Here is a 20810-nt window from a genome sequence, read left to right as displayed (position 1 = left end):
CAGTACTGTAGATACTGTACTGTATGTTTTACTTAAGTCAACCAACTGAACTGTAGTGGACAATATCTACAGTAACTTGTAACTAATGAGTTACAAGTTACTGTAGATACCGTCCAGTACAGTTCAGTTGGTTGAACTTGATGGACTACAGTAACTTCTTTTTTTTCAGCCTGAATTACTGCACAACAGTACAGGTAGAGTACTACTGTATGTTACAGGGTGGACCTACACGTACAGTACAGTACTTTCCGGAACACGTGGCGGGAGCCCTGATGTTATACAGTCCAATACTTACAATCCGCGCTGGTTCCCGTCTGCTGCTGCTGCTGCTGCTGCTGCGGCGGCCCCTCCCGGGCGTCCAGGGCGGTGGGGACAGTTTCAGACACTGCAACAGAAAAAAAGACAAAATACAGTAAACATTCAGTACAGTAATGTACTGTACTGGACCATACAGTACTGTAGATACTGTACTGTATGTTTTACTTAAGTCAACCAACTGAACTGTAGTGGACAATATCTACAGTAACTTGTAACTAATGAGTTACAAGTTACTGTAGATACCGTCCCGTACAGTTCAGTTGGTTGAACTTGATGGACTACAGTAACTTCTTTTTTTTCAGCCTGAATTACTGCACAACAGTACAGGTAGAGTACTACTGTATGTTACAGGGTGGACCTACACGTACAGTACTTTCCGGTACACGTGGCGGGAGCCCTGATGTTATACAGTCCAATACTTACAATCCGCGCTGGTTCCCGGCTGCTGCTGCTGCGGCCCCACCCGGGCGTCCAGGGCGGTGGGGACAGTTTCAGACACTGCAACAGAAAAAAAAGACAAAATACAGTAAAGATACTGTACCATACAGTAAATGGTATAAGGTACACCAGGTGTTATACCGCATGGCACACATGTGGGTCCCACAAGTGTTATAGGGTTCACATGGTGGTCCCACAGGTGTTACGCAGTACACATGTCGGGCCCACAAGTACAGTATGATATTATTCAGCACACATGGCGGGAACACTGGTGTTCTACAGTACAATACTTACCATCCGCGCTGGTTCCCGGCGTCTCCCACTCCTCCGCTTCCTCTTCCTCTGTGTCAATGACCAGGCGTCCTGTGTGTAAAAGAGACAGTATCAAGTAGTGTCAAATAAGCAAATAATGTAATACAGTAACAGTAATACAGTATTACTGTATACTGTAGGAAAATAGTGAGCGTAACAATAACAATGATTACCACTATCTGAGCTGTCGCTGCTCTGCTGCTGCTCCTGGTTGGTGGGGCAGCTTTCAGCTGGCGCAACTAAAAGAAAAAGACAAAATACAGTAAATATTCAGTACAGTAATGTACTGTACTGGACCATACAGTACTGTAGATACTGTACTGTATGTTTTACTTAAGTCAACCAACTGAACTGTAGTGGACAGTATCTACAGTAACTTGTAACTAATGAGTTACAAGTTACTGTAGATACCGTCCCGTAAAGTTCAGTTGGTTGAACTTGATGGACTACAGTAACTTCTTTTTTTCAGCCTGAATTACTGCACAACAGTACAGGTAGAGTACTACTGTATGTTACAGGGTGGACCTACACGTACAGTACAGTACTTTCCGGAACACGTGGCGGGAGCCCTGATGTTATACAGTCCAATACTTACAATCCGCGCTGGTTCCCGTCTGCTGCTGCTGCGGCGGCCCCTCCCGGGCGTCCAGGGCGGTGGGGACAGTTTCAGACACTGCAACAGAAAAAAAGACAAAATACAGTAAACATTCAGTACAGTAATGTACTGTACTGGACCATACAGTACTGTAGATACTGTACTGTATGTTTTACTTAAGTCAACCAACTGAACTGTAGTGGACAGTATCTACAGTAACTTGTAACTAATGAGTTACAAGTTACTGTAGATACCGTCCCGTACAGTTCAGTTGGTTGAACTTGATGGACTACAGTAACTTCTTTTTTTCAGCCTGAATTACTGCACAACAGTACAGGTAGAGTACTACTGTATGTTACAGGGTGGACCTACACGTACAGTACAGTACTTTCCGGAACACGTGGCGGGAGCCCTGATGTTATACAGTCCAATACTTACAATCCGCGCTGGTTCCCGTCTGCTGCTGCTGCTGCGGCGGCCCCTCCCGGGCGTCCAGGGCGGTGGGGACAGTTTCAGACACTGCAACAGAAAAAAAGACAAAATACAGTAAACATTCAGTACAGTAATGTACTGTACTGGACCATACAGTACTGTAGATACTGTACTGTATGTTTTACTTAAGTCAACCAACTGAACTGTAGTGGACAGTATCTACAGTAACTTGTAACTAATGAGTTACAAGTTACTGTAGATACCGTCCCGTACAGTTCAGTTGGTTGAACTTGATGGACTACAGTAACTTCTTTTTTTCAGCCTGAATTACTGCACAACAGTACAGGTAGAGTACTACTGTATGTTACAGGGTGGACCTACACGTACAGTACAGTACTTTCCGGAACACGTGGCGGGAGCCCTGATGTTATACAGTCCAATACTTACAATCCGCGCTGGTTCCTGTCTGCTGCTGCTGCTGCGGCGGCCCCTCCCGGGCGTCCAGGGCGGTGGGGACAGTTTCAGACACTGCAACAGAAAAAAAGACAAAATACAGTAAACATTCAGTACAGTAATGTACTGTACTGGACCATACAGTACTGTAGATACTGTACTGTATGTTTTACTTAAGTCAACCAACTGAACTGTAGTGGACAGTATCTACAGTAACTTGTAACTAATGAGTTACAAGTTACTGTAGATACCGTCCCGTACAGTTCAGTTGGTTGAACTTGATGGACTACAGTAACTTCTTTTTTTCAGCCTGAATTACTGCACAACAGTACAGGTAGAGTACTACTGTATGTTACAGGGTGGACCTACACGTACAGTACAGTACTTTCCGGAACACGTGGCGGGAGCCCTGATGTTATACAGTCCAATACTTACAATCCGCGCTGGTTCCCGTCTGCTGCTGCTGCTGCTGCGGCGGCCCCTCCCGGGCGTCCAGGGCGGTGGGGACAGTTTCAGACACTGCAACAGAAAAAAAGACAAAATACAGTAAACATTCAGTACAGTAATGTACTGTACTGGACCATACAGTACTGTAGATACTGTACTGTATGTTTTACTTAAGTCAACCAACTGAACTGTAGTGGACAGTATCTACAGTAACTTGTAACTAATGAGTTACAAGTTACTGTAGATACCGTCCCGTAAAGTTCAGTTGGTTGAACTTGATGGACTACAGTAACTTCTTTTTTTCAGCCTGAATTACTGCATAACAGTACAGGTAGAGTACTACTGTATGTTACAGGGTGGACCTACACGTACAGTACAGTACTTTCCGGAACACGTGGCGGGAGCCCTGATGTTATACAGTCCAATACTTACAATCCGCGCTGGTTCCCGTCTGCTGCTGCTGCTGCGGCGGCCCCTCCTGGGCGTCCAGGGCGGTGGGGACAGTTTCAGACACTGCAACAGAAAAAAAGACAAAATACAGTAAACATTCAGTACAGTAATGTACTGTACTGGACCATACAGTACTGTAGATACTGTACTGTATGTTTTACTTAAGTCAACCAACTGAACTGTAGTGGACAGTATCTACAGTAACTTGTAACTAATGAGTTACAAGTTACTGTAGATACCGTCCCGTAAAGTTCAGTTGGTTGAACTTGATGGACTACAGTAACTTCTTTTTTTCAGCCTGAATTACTGCACAACAGTACAGGTAGAGTACTACTGTATGTTACAGGATGGACCTACACGTACAGTACAGTACTTTCCGGAACACGTGGCGGGAGCCCTGATGTTATACAGTCCAATACTTACAATCCGCGCTGGTTCCCGTCTGCTGCTGCTGCTGCGGCGGCCCCTCCTGGGCGTCCAGGGCGGTGGGGACAGTTTCAGACACTGCAACAGAAAAAAAGACAAAATACAGTAAACATTCAGTACAGTAATGTACTGTACTGGACCATACAGTACTGTAGATACTGTACTGTATGTTTTACTTAAGTCAACCAACTGAACTGTAGTGGACAGTATCTACAGTAACTTGTAACTAATGAGTTACAAGTTACTGTAGATACCGTCCCGTACAGTTCAGTTGGTTGAACTTGATGGACTACAGTAACTTCTTTTTTTCAGCCTGAATTACTGCACAACAGTACAGGTAGAGTACTACTGTATGTTACAGGGTGGACCTACACGTACAGTACAGTACTTTCCGGAACACGTGGCGGGAGCCCTGATGTTATACAGTCCAATACTTACAATCCGCGCTGGTTCCCGTCTGCTGCTGCTGCTGCTGCGGCGGCCCCTCCCGGGCGTCCAGGGCGGTGGGGACAGTTTCAGACACTGCAACAGAAAAAAAGACAAAATACAGTAAACATTCAGTACAGTAATGTACTGTACTGGACCATACAGTACTGTAGATACTGTACTGTATGTTTTACTTAAGTCAACCAACTGAACTGTAGTGGACAGTATCTACAGTAACTTGTAACTAATGAGTTACAAGTTACTGTAGATACTGTCCCGTACAGTTCAGTTGGTTGAACTTGATGGACTACAGTAACTTCTTTGGACCCCAGATGGTATAAGGTACACCAGGTGTTATACCGCATGGCACACATGTGGGTCCCACAAGTGTTATAGGGTTCACATGGTGGTCCCACAGGTGTTACGCAGTACACATGTCGGGCCCACAAGTATGATATTATTCGGCACACATGGCGGGAACATGGGAACACTGGTGTTATACAGTCCAATACAGTACTTACCATCTGTGCTGTGTCCTGCCTCCTCCTCCGGGGTGGTGCTGCTCTCCTCCTCGGAAGTGGGTGCGCGCGAACGCCGCCGCGGGCTCCGTTGACTTGGTGGGACTGTGGAAAAGCAAACCAAAAATAGGAAATTTTGTAACACACCTGTATTGTATGTGTTACAGTATGACACCACATGCATACTGTACATTACTGTACCTCCCAACATGACCTATTTCAGGAGGGAAAAAATGCTCTGTTGCTTGACTTCCATGCCAGTGGCAGTTGCAGGACTGCAGCAGAGTCCAAAGATCAGATAGGGTAGACCCACCAACTGCCACCCCAAACACCACAGTCCAGGACTCATTGTGTGGCTCCCCTATTTGAACTTTGGACAATGGTGCAGTTCCGCCTCTGCAACTGGCACTGGCAAGGAAGTCCAGGAGCAGTATGCCACATGTTTTAAAGTCAAAATCCATCTTTGTGTATACAGCAGGATACAGTACTGTATACAGTATGCACTGCAATGTACAGTACAGTACTGTACTTACAATGGTGTTGGTGCCTCTCCAGCGGCGTCATCCTGCTGATACCTGTAAAAATACAGTATACAGTATACAGTTACAGTATACAGTACCCATGAAAAAATGCACGCAAATATTGTACAACATGGCAATGAGAATGTAAGGACATGTAATGACCCATGGCAACAGGCATGTACTGTACTGTAATGACCACATTGAAAACAAATATCGTATGCAATCCCTCGTGCCAACCAACTACTGTAGCATGTAATCAGCCCATGGCAACAGGCATGTACAGTAAAGACCACATTGAAAACAAATACTGTAGGCAATCCCTCGTGCCAAACAACTACTGTAGCATGACAACATTGCAAACAAATACTGTTGGAAATCCTGTGCCAACTACAGAATCATGTAATCACCCCATGGCAACAGGCATGTAATGACCACCATGAAAACAAAATGCTGTAGGAAATCTCTGGTGACAACTACTGTAGCAGGTAGGTGACAACTACTGTAGCAGGTAATCACCCCATGGCAACAGGCATGTAATGAACACATTGAAAACAAATACTGTAGGAAACTACTGTAGCATGTGGCAAAAGGCATGTAACGACCACATTGAAAACAAATGCCGGCCCTAGGCATAGGTAAATTAGGCAAATTTCTAGGGCGTTTGGAATGCCTAGGGGCACCAGCAGCTAGGCATAAAATGATATGCAGCATGCCTATAATCTGTATGTGACTGAGGCTGTATCTGCATACAGTATGAAATAGTGTACTCATGGAAATCACTGTAACATACTGTACTGTACTGTAGCATTCCATATGCAGGTACAGCCAGCTTCTGGACCACATTGAAAACAAATGCTGTAGGAAATCACCCATGGCAACAAGCATGTACTGTACAGCATAGTTGCCTACCCTCCTGCAATCTGCAGGAAACTCCCTGAAATACTGTAGCAGCAATCTCCCTCATTAGTCTAGCAATCTCCCTCATTTCACCTAACCCCCGCAAGTGGGACTCAGACGCACGGCGCCATATTGGCGTACTGTATAATACTTACATTCCCTTAGGGAGTCCAGCAGTTGGGGGTCCCGACGGACCAGGTCGCTCCATCTGCGCTGGAGGGCCCTCACTGTTCTCTCCCTCCTGAAGCGCACCCTGATGGCTTGGCTAGCCTCCTGGTATGCCTCCACCACCTCTCTGTTGGTCACCAGGGGCCTGTCCCGCCAAGCAACCAGGATGAGGAGCTCTCCGCGCCTGAAGGGCCTCGCTCTCCTCGCTCTGCGTGGTGCAGCCATCTTTTATTATCTTGATAATAAAAATGGCGCCCTGATCACGTGCGTCCTGTGCGGAACAAGCGTCGCATTCTGCGCGCCTGCCATTGAGTAGTTTATCACATAAAAATGGCGCCCTGATCACGTGCGACATGGCAATCAGTTCCTACAGTAACTGTGAATTTACTGTACTGTACATGCTTGTCTTAAAAACATGACAGGTACTGTACAGCACAGCAATGTATACAGTAGCAGCTGAATGACCACTGAAAAACTGTACAGTACAGTACTTCTGTAGTTTCACGGCGCCACTATGGCGCCATGCGTCTGAGTACCCTTGCGGGGCTCGGTGGCTCGCTACGCTCGCCACGCTACGCTCGCCACGCTATTTAAAATCCACTCCATGCCAACATGGATAGTGGGGTTATGAACTAACCATGTTGGCATGGTGTTAAGTTACAGTACTTTTTTTGACATATTTTGTGGCGAGCGTAAAACCTGTGAAACTACAGACATTGTATCACTTCAACGAGCTTACTAAATCTACAGTTCCACTGTATACTGTACATGACTGTAACTGTACTGTGTGCAAAAGTAAAATGATCCCTATACGAATCAGTAACTTACTGTGAATGTCATAACACCAAAATGTGGCCACCGTTAGAACATACTGTATACTGAGACGCATTAGCGTCCGTGCCGCTCCAGTATAGTACAAGTACAGACGCTCAAGCGCCCATGCAAATTTAGACGCCAAGAGAGCCTTATTGGTAACCGGAATTTTTTATGTGTGTTAAAACTACAATACTGTACTAACCAAAGGCCAGCACCTGTCAAAAAAAACCAATGAGACGTACAATACAGTACAGTATAATTTAATGTAATGATTGTGTACGCAATGCAATGTAATTTTATTTATTAGTGTGTACACTATCTATAGAACAGTACAACTTGCTGGACACAGCACAATAGTAGTAAAGTACTTTACTGTAGTACCCTGCCATAATAACAACTCAGACGCAAAAGCATCTCATTACTGGAACGTCTGTGCAACTGGGTCGCAAGAGCGTCCGTCAGAGACGCTCCTTCGTGTTAAACAAAGGCAGCGCCTCTCCGCCCGCATCAGCATGATCCTCTCCTTCAAAGAGATGGGATCATGCTCGTGCCGGTGGTGTGAGAGAGGCGCTGACTAGGCTTGCCAGGGACAATAAATTATTTACTTTAGTTCCTGCGCTTCATGCACGCGCTGCAGCATAAATTTTACGCATGCGCAAAGAGGTTTTCAAAAGTGACATCTGGTGGATGATCACTGGTATTGCACTCATCCGGAGACGCCACGGCGAATCGCCAAGCATTTAAAATGTATTGCGATGGCGGGCGCCATGGCGAGCTGGCGAAACTCTCGCCATAGGTAGCCAAGATGGGACCTGCCCCATCTGTACCTGTGCGTGGACAAAAAAAAACCCTTTCCCCTTTCCCCTTTCCCCATACTAATACCCCTTTTACACCGCCGAAAAATCCGGGTCAGCGGCGGGTCAGACCCGGATCACCAGCGGTGTAAATAGGGTATATCCGTGTCCATTTACACGGGTCCTCTACCCAGGTCCTGACCTGGGTAGAACCCGGATAGGACCCGTGTAAATGCTGGTGTAAATGGTCCCGCTGCGGGTCCAGGCACCCGCAGCGGGTCCACAGCGTGCAGCGCTGGGAAAGCTGTGCCCAGCTGCTGCGGGAGGGGGGGTCCCTGCGCCCGCTGAGGGGAGGGGGGGGGGGTACCTGTCAGCCTGAGGTCGATGTGCGGCGCCGCCGCTGTCCCCTTGTGCTGGGAGGAGGGGGGTGTCTGCAGCTGCTGAGGGGAGGTGGGGGTACCGGTCAGCCTGAGGGAAAATGTGCACCGCTGCTGCTGTAACTCCCCCCGGCAGCCGATCCCTGCGGCGAATAGACAGTCAGTGTCGGCGGTCCCTCCGCTGGAGGGAACCCCGGCACTGACTGTACATTCGCCGAAGGAACTTTGCGGCTGCGGGTGGAGCACCCGGGGACAGCGGCGGCGGCGCACATCGACCTCAGTCTGACAGGTACCCCCACCTCCCCTCAGCAGCTGCAGACACCCCCCTCCGACCTCAGGCTGACAGGTACCCCCCCAGCCCCTCAGCAGCCGCAGGGCCCCCCTCCTCCCAGCACCCGGGGACAGCTTCCCCCATCTACCCCCTGTTATTCAAGTAGTAGTAATATATATATATATATTTTATATTTACATATATATATATATATATTATTTAAATATATATATATATATATTATATATTTTATACCCCCTTGGCAACGAGCAAGCATTTTTAAGGAAAGGCAGGGCTGACCCAGGTTAAGTGTAAATGGTGCAGACCCAGGTCCGCCCCAGGTCTAAGTGCTGTGTAAATGGGGTATAAAGCAGGGTCAGACCCTGGAAACTCCAGCGTTCAAAGACCCGGGTCCGACCAGGGTTTTTGGTGTAAAAGGGATATAAGAGTGTTCTACCTTGGTCAGGACCTGGGTAGAAGTCCCATGTAAAGGGACACGAGTTAACCCCTTTTATAATGCCGCTGACCCTGGTCTACGAGGGACAAATCCAGGATTTTGAGGTGGTGTACAAGGGGTATAATTCACAATGAGTTTCACTTAGCTCTTATGTCCACTTTAGTGCTCCCCTCAACTAAAATAAAGTTAGCACTGTATTAACACCCATATTAGCATTATATACAACATGTTTAGCATTAGGACATATATGTGACATAACTACAATAAGTAAAGCAATACATTCATCAGTATTTACCACATAGCTTAATTGGCCAAATATCTTGCTGCAATTAGGTTTATATACTGTAGTTCCATTTTAGCCCTACATTTGTCTCAGGACGAAATCTTTTGTGAACCAGACTATCAATTCTATGTGAATTTATAGTGACCATATACTGTAGCTCCTTCCCTTGTGGTCAAGAGTTTGTTGGGTACTTGTGTACTAGCACGGCGCCCATCGCATCGCAGACCATATCGCATGCAATGGTATGCTATGCGACGCGATATCGGCCGATGTTGTACAATGGCATACAATTTTAAAATTGTATGCCATTGTATATGGCAGTGGTGGCCAACCTGTGGCTCTTGAGCCTCATGCGGCTCTCCCCCTTGTAAAGTGCGGCTCCTGCTCCCACTGCTGCCCGCCGTCCACCGTCTGTCCCAGTCCCCCCTGCTGCCGGTTCCCTGAATCCCTTCTCCTTCTGAGGGGAGGAGAGCACGCATCGCGCATCTCTCCTACCCCTTACTGTGCATCCTTGTGACTGGACCGTCCGCCAATCAGAGCTCGTGGGCCAGCAGCCAATCAGGAGCCGGCCAGCAAGCTTAAATTGGTGGGCGGCCCAGTCACAGGGAAGTGAGGGCGGAAGGACTTGGAGTCACGTGGTGTGCTGTGCTCTCCTCCCATCGGTGACATGACAGGAGGACTGCAGGGGGACACCACACTGCCCTCTCCCCGCCTGGCAGCAGCAGCAACAACGGTGAGTGCTGCTGCTGGGAAATTTGCACTGTGGGGGCATAGCAGTTTGTGGCACTGTGGGGGCATAGCAGTTTGTGGCACTGTGGGGGCATAGCAGTTTGAGGCACCGTGGGGCATACCCGGCACCGTGTGGTGCATACCTGGCACCGTGGGGGGCATATGTGTATCTGGCACTATTGGGGGCATATGTATATATGGCACTGCACTATTGGAGGCATATTTGTATCACACCCACCCAAGGGGTCAAAATAGACCACGCCCCTTTTTTGGCGCATGCGCCTTCGGCACGCGCATGATGACGGCTCTTTAGCTTGACTACCGATATTTTTCGGCTCTTTACCTCTGACCGGTTGGCCACCCCTGGTATATGGCATACAATGCTATACAATGCGATGCGAATATAAAAATTGCATAAGCACCCTAATGGGTGCTTACAATGGTTAAATGCACCCCCAAGTATAAACGTGAACCCGAAGCGTGGCGAGCTGTGGCGGTACGCATCCTATGACCTTTTCATACCCCCACTATCCACGGTCGGCGTGGAGTTGAGAATAGAAAGTGTGGCGAGCCCGAAGCGTGGCGAGGGGACGCGGATAGCTTTACAGGTATACACGTCCCCTCGTGGGCTTCACAGGTATCCGCGTCCCCTCGCGGGCTTCACAGGTATCCGCGTCCCCTCGCTGCGCTCGCCACACTTTCTATTCTCAACTCCACGCCGACGTGGATAGTGGGGGTATGAAAAGGTCGTAGGACGCGTACCGCCGCCCCTCGAGGGCTCGCTGCGCTCGCCACGCTTCGGGTTCACGTTTATACTTGGGGGGTGGCGTTGGGGTGCATTTAAGCATTGTAAGCACCCATTAGGGTGCGTATACAATTTAATATCGAATATGAGTTAAAATCGCGTCACATCGCATCGCATGACATCGGGAGTATGGCATGCGATGCGATTAAAAAATCGGGCGCCGTGCTAGTACACAAGTACCGTTTGTTGTGTTGTAAATATGTTAATGTCTCTATACATTAGGTTGAGAGCTTAGTCCATTAGCAAGATCACCCTCAGTCTCTCCCCTCCAGGCTGATTGTCACAGCAGTTTCCCATCAGTCTAGCATATTTCCCTCAGATGTTGTCCCTGAAGTAATTGTAGTCAGTTTAAGTACTGTGGGATAGTTGCTATGTGGGCAGATGAATTATTGTCAAATTACCTATTAAAGATATCAGTCACATGGCAGTGTCACCGAAATCACTTACTGTATGTAAAAAGGGCCTGATTCAGAGAGGTCTATAAATTGTAAGCTTGCAAGCAGGGCCCTCCGACCTCCATGTCGGTTTGTATCTACCCAGTTTGTTTAATCACTGTTGTCTCCAATTGCAAAGCGCAACGGAATATACTGCGCTGTATAAGAAACTGTAAATCATATAAATAAATTTACTGCGCTTGTGCAGGATGGGTAATGTGTATGTGCAGCCTCCACCTGCGAGTCCAGTCTCCAATTTCCCAAATCTCAGCACGACTAAAATGCTATGGCACTGGGGGAGGGGGGCAGCATTTCCAGAAATTGGGGGCCAAATCGAGCCGATGGTTGCTATAGTGATCCAAGGCAACATACCATCTCCAACATGACCAATTCCATGAAGTACAAATTGCTTCCCACTTAATGTATGACTGCCATCACCTGTGCTAAATTTGGTAATTGATGAGAGGGTATTTTAACATAGGTGATGGCTATCATACATAGAATGTCCAGGAACAGAGCATTGTGTACCTAATGGAATGGGTAATGTTGGAGGGTATGTGTCTACATATGCTGCTTTTGGATAGAAAATGCAATACAGTCATGCCCCTTTCAGACCGCACTTTGTAAATGGTATATTGCCGTTTTTTTACCGTTTTAAAACGGTAATCTGTGCGGTCTGAAAGGTGCAGATCCAATTAACCAGTTTGAAAATACCGTTTTTTTCAAACCGGTTAAAATGCAGGGTCCTACCCGTTTCAGACCCGGTATTTTGGGTATTTAGGACCCAGCCAATGAGCTGGGTCCTAAATTCAGAGCAGCGAATATTTAATGAGCACTCATGAAATATTCGCAGCACTGGAGCCGCCCCCCCCCCCCCCGCGCATGTGTCGACACCCCCCCCCACGTGGCGCGTGTGTCGACACCCGCCGTGCAGCCGGTACCTCGTTGTGGATCCCGGCAGTGAAGTATGGTCGGGGAAGCACTTATGAAAAAAAAGCGTCTTTCAGAAAATGGCTGCCCCATAGGAAAACCTGTTTTAAAAAACTGTCTTTCGTATGGGGGCAGCCATTTTCCGAAAGTCACTTTTCTTATAAGAAAAGTGACTTTCGGAAAATGGCTGCCCCCATACGAAAGACAGTTTTTTAAAACTGATTTTCCTATGGGGCAGCCATTTTCTGAAAGACGCTTTTTTTCATAAGTGCTTCCCCGACCAACTGCAGTGCCGGATCACGCAACGGAGGTACCGGCTGCACAGGGGGGGGGGGGGTTGTTAGCCCTGGGGGGGGGTTGTTAGCCCTGGGGTGGGGGGAATTTGGGGGTGTTAACCCCCGGTGGAGGGGGGGCGGGGGCGGCGCGCGCTGAAGACTGGCTTTGACCCTGTTTTTGGAAAGTTTCCAAAAACGGGTCTGCCATTGTCAAAAAAAACGCACTTAAACGGTAATATACCGTTTAAGAGATGCGGTGTGAAAGGGGTTTTACCTGGCAGACCCGTTTTTGGAAATATTTCCAAATACAGGGTCAAAGCCAGTTTTGCGGTCTGAAAGCAGCATCAGTGTCTGTCTATCTATAAGGATACCTTATTCTAGCATCTACACATCTCAGCATGCCTTGACATAGTTTTAGCATTCCCTAACAGCAAAACTGTGGCAATGCATGATGGGACTTGTAGTTTCACAACAGCTGGAGGGCCATAGTTTGGACATGCCTGCACTATACCAAACAGATTGAGCAATAATGCACAATATGCTTCATAAATAGGGGCATTGGCGCACATTAAAAATTTACACCATAATGCCCATTACATGTTAAGACACACACCATAATCTCCATTACGTATTATGCCAAACACCATAATGCCTATTAAAATGTATGCAACAAAAGTTTTGCTTACCTACATGTTCATTGCGAGTGGTTCCATGTTCATTGCCAGGGGTTCCATGCTCGTTGCCATGTGGGATTACATGCTCATTGCCAAGGGGGAATACATGCTCGTGGTAACTGGGGGACAGCCGACTCCGGGCAGAAATGACAGCCATTGACAGCCGGGCAGAGAGCAGGGGGCTGCCCGGCTGTATTCAGAGCACTGCTATTTGAAATAATACCCCTTTCACACCAAAAAATGCAGGGATTTACCTGGGAATATGGTCCCAGGATCATGCAGGGACATTCCCGGATTGGCCTTTTTTACACCAGCCAAGTCCCTGCATTTTCTGGTGTGAGGGGGAGAGAAAACCACCCCCTTTAAACAACCAGATATATCTTCGGTACCAACTGAGACATTTACATGTAGGCTTCGAATTATTTTGGGCCTGTGAAACTGGGCCGTTTGGTTCCAGAGAAATCTGTCCTCAAACAACATGAACAGCCATGAAATGACATTTCAGAACTGAAAATAATTGGTTTACCCGCAATATCTCTAGAACCAATGAACCCATATGGACCTGGTATCAGATTGAAGGCCCAGCGATTTGAGCTCTACTGAGATCAACCTCGAGCTTCTGTGATGCCGGAGGGGGAACTGGCAGCCGTTGGAACTGGGTGGAGGTCGGAATTAGCAGGTCCCATGTTATCCTATGGGGAAAACGTTCCAGGTTTGCCTGGCGGTATCTCCGGTTCCCGGGGGGCTAGCGACGCAGGGCTGGGCTCGTTGGAAAGCCCTGGCCCTCAGCTACAAAATGGGCCTATTTGGAGAGTGGGCCTGGAGCTGTAGCTCCATCAGGCCCATTGTTAATCCGGCCCTGTATGCAGGTTGAGCATCCCTCATCCGAAATGCTCGGGAGCACAACATTTTGGATAAGGTATTATTCCGGATTTTGGAATATTTATTGTTTACATACTCACCTGGTCCCCTGGTGGTCCCACCGGTGTAACCCCCGGCAGTCACAGTGTCCCCTGGCGTCCACCCAGAGCCGGCCCTAGCCTAAATGACGCCCTAGGCAAGATTTTGGCTGGTGCCCCCTAGTGCCGCCACTAGTTCCGCCACTAACCCTTCCCTTTCCCAGCACCATCAACCCTCATCATAGCAGTCATCATTTTGGTGCTCCTACCCGCAATATTTTAAATAGAAACAGTGCACACATTCGGTGCGCAGCCCAAACAGGGGTGTGTTCTTGCTGGGAAGGGGCATGGCCACACAATAGTACTCCCAATTCAAATTATGCCACACAGTAGTGCAACTTTATTCACATTACATCATGCGATGGTGTCCCTTATTCACGTTACATCACACAGTAGTACCACTTTACCTTATATACATTACTCCTCACATTATTCACATTATACCCTTAGAAAAAAATCCTGAGAAAAAAAATGTATGTAAATGTAAGCACCTCCATGGCCACACTGCAACCCAGCACAAAGCAGTGTGTGCTGGGCAGAGGAGAAGAGCTGCAGCTGCTGCTGTCACTTAAGGGGAGGGGTCCCGGGGGCCCCACTGGACCCTTCCATCAAACTTTGGCCTGGGTAATATGTACCCCCTACCAATGTTCCCTCTAATTTTACAAAGGCTGTGTGCTGCAAAAGATTTTGGCTGTGCAACTTTGGAAGGAAATTTTTATTTTTGTGCGTCACTTCTATATATAACTAGAAAATTATGTTCAGCATTTGTGTTAACTTTTCTTCAAAATGATATTAAACATTTAAACATTCAAAACACAGCACATGATGTAGTTAATGGGTGAAACACACATTAATTTAGTCCACAACAGCAAAAAGTTGACCACTGTTGCTTTGTGCGCTCTGTTGTAATGTCTGTGCGCATGCTCGGCGAGTTGTGTGCGCGCGCACACGCGCACAGCTTAGAGGGAACACTGCCCCCTACCCCTTTCTCTCGGCACCCCTGATAATACCACACAGTAATGCCCCTTACACATGACACACATTATTAATGTCCTTATAAACATAATGTCCCTTAAACATTATGCCAACCTTTATTAATGCCCTTCATACACATAAAGACACACATAATGCCCCTTACACATATGTTGCACATCATTAATGCGCTTATACACATGACACACATAATGCCCATTACACATATGTTGCACATTATTAATGCCCTAATACACATGACACACATAATGCCCCTTACACATATGTTGCACATCATTATTGCGCTTATACACATGACACACATAATGCCCATTACACTTATGTTGCACATTATTAATGTATATATACATGACACACATAATGTCCCTTACACATATGCCGAACACTATTGCACAACCAACCCACCCGCAGACAGCACTCGCACAGCCGCTAACACTGTGACCTCTGCCTCTGCTTGGATACAGATGTTTCCTCATACATCTTGCCTCATTAGGCCATGCAGCTCTTGGCCAGTTCTGCTAACGTTGGGTGCATTTTTTGCTGAAAATTTGTCTTCTTTGCATTGTTATGACCAGGTCACACAAGGAGCTTCTGATGATTAAAATGATATACGGCATGCCTATATTCTATGTGCGACTGTGGCTGTACCTGCATACGGAATGCTATGTTACAGTGATTTCCATGAATACACTATTTCATATGCAGATACAGCCTCACTCACACACAGAATATAGGCATGCTGCATATCATTTTAATCAGCAGAAGCTGCTGGTGCCCCTATGCATTCCAAACGCCCTAGGCATTTGCCTAGTTTGCCTATGCCTAGGGCCGGCTCTGCGTCCACCGTCTTTATCAGATTCATCTTCAGCGGCATCCCTGGTCCCAAGAATGCATTCTATATGTGCACGGATAGGCAGGTGACGTCACGGCACAAGCGCAATGCATCCTTGGGACCAGGGATGCCGCTGTAGACTAATCCGATGGCTGCCGTGGACACCGGGGGATGAGGCGAGTATGATAAAAGGTGCGGGGGGGGGGGGGGGGGGGGACAAAAAAAATAATGAAATAATCTGAAAACCTACAGTTTATGGAATAGTTCAGTTTTGGGATATCTGTATTAGGGATACCCAGCCTGTACTGCACAAGATTAAGGTGTGTTCACTTCAGTGCATTGCAGTTATTCATCTAGCACATTATCATGTATGTACTAGTATTTTGACTATATATATTTATGTAGGGGCTCAGACCAAATTTCTATGGCAGCTAGCCACACCCAGAAACATGGGCCCCAACCATGACCTTCGGGCCCCAGTCCAACACTGTATGGGGAGTTGTAGTGGGTATAAGAAGGCATTCTGGGGTGGGGTGTATTAATGTTAACTGTGGGTGTGAAATACAAGTGGAACTATTTTTCAATGCAGTCCCTGATACACTTCTGACATGCATACTTCCATTAGCATCCACCTCCACTCTATCGGGAACATCTATCGAAATTGCATGGATCTCCATGCAATTCCAAAAAGCATCCCTCAGTGGTAACCAAAAGGACGTATAAACAGCACATCTATGATGTATTTGCAGAAGTAAAACAGTGGGCGGTTAAGGCAGAGAATTGATGTTGTACGTACCACAGAGAGAGATAATTAATCTGCCTTTTTGATAGTGGCTCACCTGTCTGAATTGCCACAGGCTCACTGTAGCCTTAAGCCGCATACTAGGCGATTTTGTTCACAATATCTCTCAGAAAGGGCTAGTGTGTACACTCAATATCATTAACTATACGCACTCCTGCGTGTCGTTAATGACCCTCTCTCTTGTCTGAACATGTTCCGTTAACAACATTCATGCTGCAGCATGACCATCACTCCCTTTCCTTAGCAGCATCGTCAAGTGTGTATGCACTTGCCAATGCAGGTGGCACGCCGGGTCCCCGTCAATATCGGTAGGGGAGGGGACTCGTCTAATTTGTATGGGGCTTTAATCTGGCTCCAAATTAAATTGTTAAAATAACACATACACTACAATTGTGACCTATGAGGTTGTAACTAGGTAATTTTCTAATAGTATGCACGAATACTAAAAAGTTCATATCTACACATACAGTACATAAGGGCCTCTAAGGAACCATGGGGCAGATGTATTAAGCCTTAACAAGAGATAAATTTAAGTGTGATAAGGAGAGATAAACGTCCAGCCAATCAGCTCCTTACTGACTTTTTTCAAACACAGCCTGTAGCATGACAGTTAGCAGGTGATTGGCTGGACGTTTATCTCTCCTTATCACACTTGAATTTATCTCTTGTTAAGGCTTAATACATCTGCCCCCATGTAACTAACAGCAAGTACATTAAAAAAAAAAATTCAAATGTGAGGAATATACATGCAGGAGATAGGATGTGTGCTTACTAAGCTACACACTGAGTCACAGCACTAAATTCTGCACCCGTGACCCAACTGTGTCAATCAAATGGAAACTACACTGTGCAACTTCTGCTTTTTAGGTCCAGCAAGTCTTTATTGCTAAAGATGTTAGTTCACCTTATTCTGTAACATTGTATAGTCACTGACTGTTTCGTTCATCAATTGCATGTGTAATATATGTTTGTTGGGAAATGCACGTGATTGCTGTCCAGTCACTGTTGGTCACCTGATCTGTGTCTGGAGGATCAATCTCACCCAACAAACGACATAATTTGTTTATAGAGACTTCTTCAATGAAAGATGTGCTGGACTTTCTTACTTGGGAATCTGTTACTTCTGTGACTTATCTCCTATAAGCTCCGTACACACAGAGCGTTTGGCTGCTGAGCAACATATTGCTGAGTGACCATATCGCTGAATGTCCCTTTTTCATCAGCGACCAGCAATGGTTGCTGGGGGAAGCCGCTGCAGGGCTGGTCGCAGGAGCGTGCTCCTGGCAACCGCCACCCAGTACGCATGGGGATATGGTTGCTCAATTTCAGCTGTGTACGTGGCTTAAGTCACAGATTCCCAATTTCCCGCATTATCAGCGGTGGCCATCGCTCATCTGCTGGTATTAGCAGCAGATGACCAATGCAGTAGACGACTTTCCATAGCGTCCTGCTATAGAAAGTCGTTCACCCCTGGGAAAATCGCTCAGAAGGGGCGAAAATTGCTCAGTGTATGCACTGAGCACTTTTCAGCCCACTGATTTTCCCCATCATCATTGTCCTTACACGCTGGGCATAATTGTCCAGTGTATATGGACCATGAACAATCCAAAAGAGTTTCAGGCTTGTCAGCTGACCCTTCATATGGTTATTAATAATAATACAGAGATAACCTTTTGCTCCACAAATGGGCAGATTTCTTGCTTCACTAGCATGGAACCAATCTTCTAAGTGGCAGCAAATACCCTTACACAGTAACACAGCCTCATGTTCAATGTTCCACATGAGAAGAACAGTCATTTGGAAATTATAGCTCATTATCTGAACTACAGAAAATAATAAGCAAATATGTATGCCCTTCTATAATTACTTTCTACACTTCAAATGTCTTTACATATAATATTTTTTTATTTAATCAACTTTTTTTTTTTTTTTTTTAAACATTTTGATGGTCAAATTATTCCCCTGATGCTACAAATACAGTAATACAAAGATCTATGAATGTTATGTCCAGGGAGGAGCTGTGAAATCTTTGTATTATAATTTTATATACTGTAGATAGTGCTCACTATAGTTCTGTAACATTTATATTTTGCAAACCAAAAAGCAAGGACATGTATTAGTGCATTATTAGTGCATTATTATAATGCAAACTGAAATAAACCCTCAAATTCTAACTTTACATAAAACTGCCAAAGAAGTAATTAAATATAATAGTTGGAATATTAATAGCTATAAGATATAACTGATAAAAGTAGATTTTAAACTAATTTGTGATAAAGTGGCGCCACCTTGAGGACATTTAGTATATAAGAAATTACAAAATTGTATGGTTTATTTAAAGGTCATTTACATGTCTGCAAAATTGTATCTGGGTAGGTAGAATATGCATTTGAATAAAGCTTTTACACATAGTGAGTGACTATACCAGGAGCTGACAGGAACATTCTCATAGCAAACAAAATATGAATTCTAATTGTGTAATATATTCTAGCATCTTTCCGTCTTAAAATCTATTTATTAAATTTGATAAAATCTATTTATTAAATTTGATAACAATATAGGTTTCAGATCTCAAACGTTCCCACAAACATTAGGATTAAACATATATTTCTGTCTCCATCAGGGAAGACTCTTTTACCATATGACAAACTTTCCAATATTCTAGCAACTTTGAATACATTGGGGCTCATTTAGAGTTGGACACAAGTTCAACCTTCAAACACAAAACCTCTTTATTAATGGTATGCACAGTAAATTAGCATTGGGTCTATAAAAAAGGGAGGGAACCTCAAAATAATTGTAGCCCAAGTACAGTTATGTATCATAAAGGAGTGGAAGTAACCACATGTGACTCTTACAGTTCCTGATTAACCAATAGGCTGATAAGTATGCAGCAAAGGGAACCAGGACTGTGGGGTGTTAGATTAAGGCCTATAAGGGCACTGGACACCTGTTGCAATGTACTGTAGGGCAAATTAAGCCTTTGGGGTGCCTGGGGCACTTTAGACAGGAGGGCCCCGATGAAAGGTAGGTAGGTGTGTGTGTGTGTGTGTGTGTGTGTGATTGCTTATATTAGTTTGTATTGTACGTATCTCTCAACCTGACCCATTCAATTAAGGGGTATTTTCTACATCACTCCATGTGAGGACACGCGCATTGCTATCTCCCCGGCAATTAATATCCAGCATGCTGGATAAGTCATCGGGGTCAGGGCCACTGTTCTCACGGAGAACGCTGGCCCAAACAGATCGCTCAGCGGCACATCGCTGTGCAATGCTGTGTGCTGAGTGATGTAGGCCCCATTAGAATAGAGCTAGGTAGAGAACATTTTGTCCCTCCTGGAATAGTCCATGTTGGAATGTACGGATTGTATATATTAAATTTAAACCAATGGTGTCTATTAGATTTAAACTAGGGGTGTGCACCGGCCACTTTTCTTGTTTTGCGTTTTGGGTCTGGATCTCCGGGCAGGTTTTGGAACTGGATCTGATTTCAAACACCACCCTTCAGTGTTTTGGGTTTTGTATCTGTATATTTTTTTTTCGGGGGGGGGGGGGGGGGGACACGGGGGACGGACATAAACACCGCAAAAATCATTTTTGCTCCTATGCAATTATTAACCTTAAAAATATACATTTTCAAAACACACCCACTACAATGGCGGACATGTCTACTGTCTCCAATGAAAGGATGGTGGACAATTATCTATTTAATTCAGTGACAGTATCCAAGTAGGCATGTCCGACAGTTAATTTGTTATTATTTACAGTTTCTTATATACAGTAGAGCAGCATATTCAGTTGCACATTACAATTGAAACAACCCTGATAAAACAAACTAGGTAGTACTAGTAACAGACCAATATAGAGGTAGGAGGGCCCTGATTGTTCGCTTACAATCATGTAATATATTGGTAGGAAAAAAGTGCAATATTTCAGTTGGGCCTAGAAAAAACTACCTTTGTTTTACTCCAGTGTG

At 45.7% G+C, this 20810-nt stretch overlaps 1 long non-coding RNA gene across 1 annotated transcript; it reads right to left on the bottom strand.

Annotated features, from left to right (window-relative positions):
- Positions 1 to 295: 295 nt before the first annotated feature.
- On the bottom strand, positions 296 to 1207 carry LOC146058856 (uncharacterized). The gene is made up of 3 exons (XR_014470008.1): positions 1051 to 1207; positions 742 to 816; positions 296 to 385 (listed from the first exon to the last, which is right to left on the bottom strand). It is a non-coding gene; the product is annotated as an uncharacterized LOC146058856 (long non-coding RNA).
- Between the last annotated feature and the right edge of the window lie 19603 nt (positions 1208 to 20810).

Source organism: Crinia signifera, chromosome 2, assembly GCF_055691185.1.
Source record: "Crinia signifera chromosome 2, ASM5569118v1, whole genome shotgun sequence".
Lineage (NCBI taxonomy): Eukaryota > Metazoa > Chordata > Amphibia > Anura > Myobatrachidae > Crinia > Crinia signifera.
Note: the sequence above shows the minus strand (reverse complement) of the source record. Positions and strands in the feature narration are given on the sequence as shown.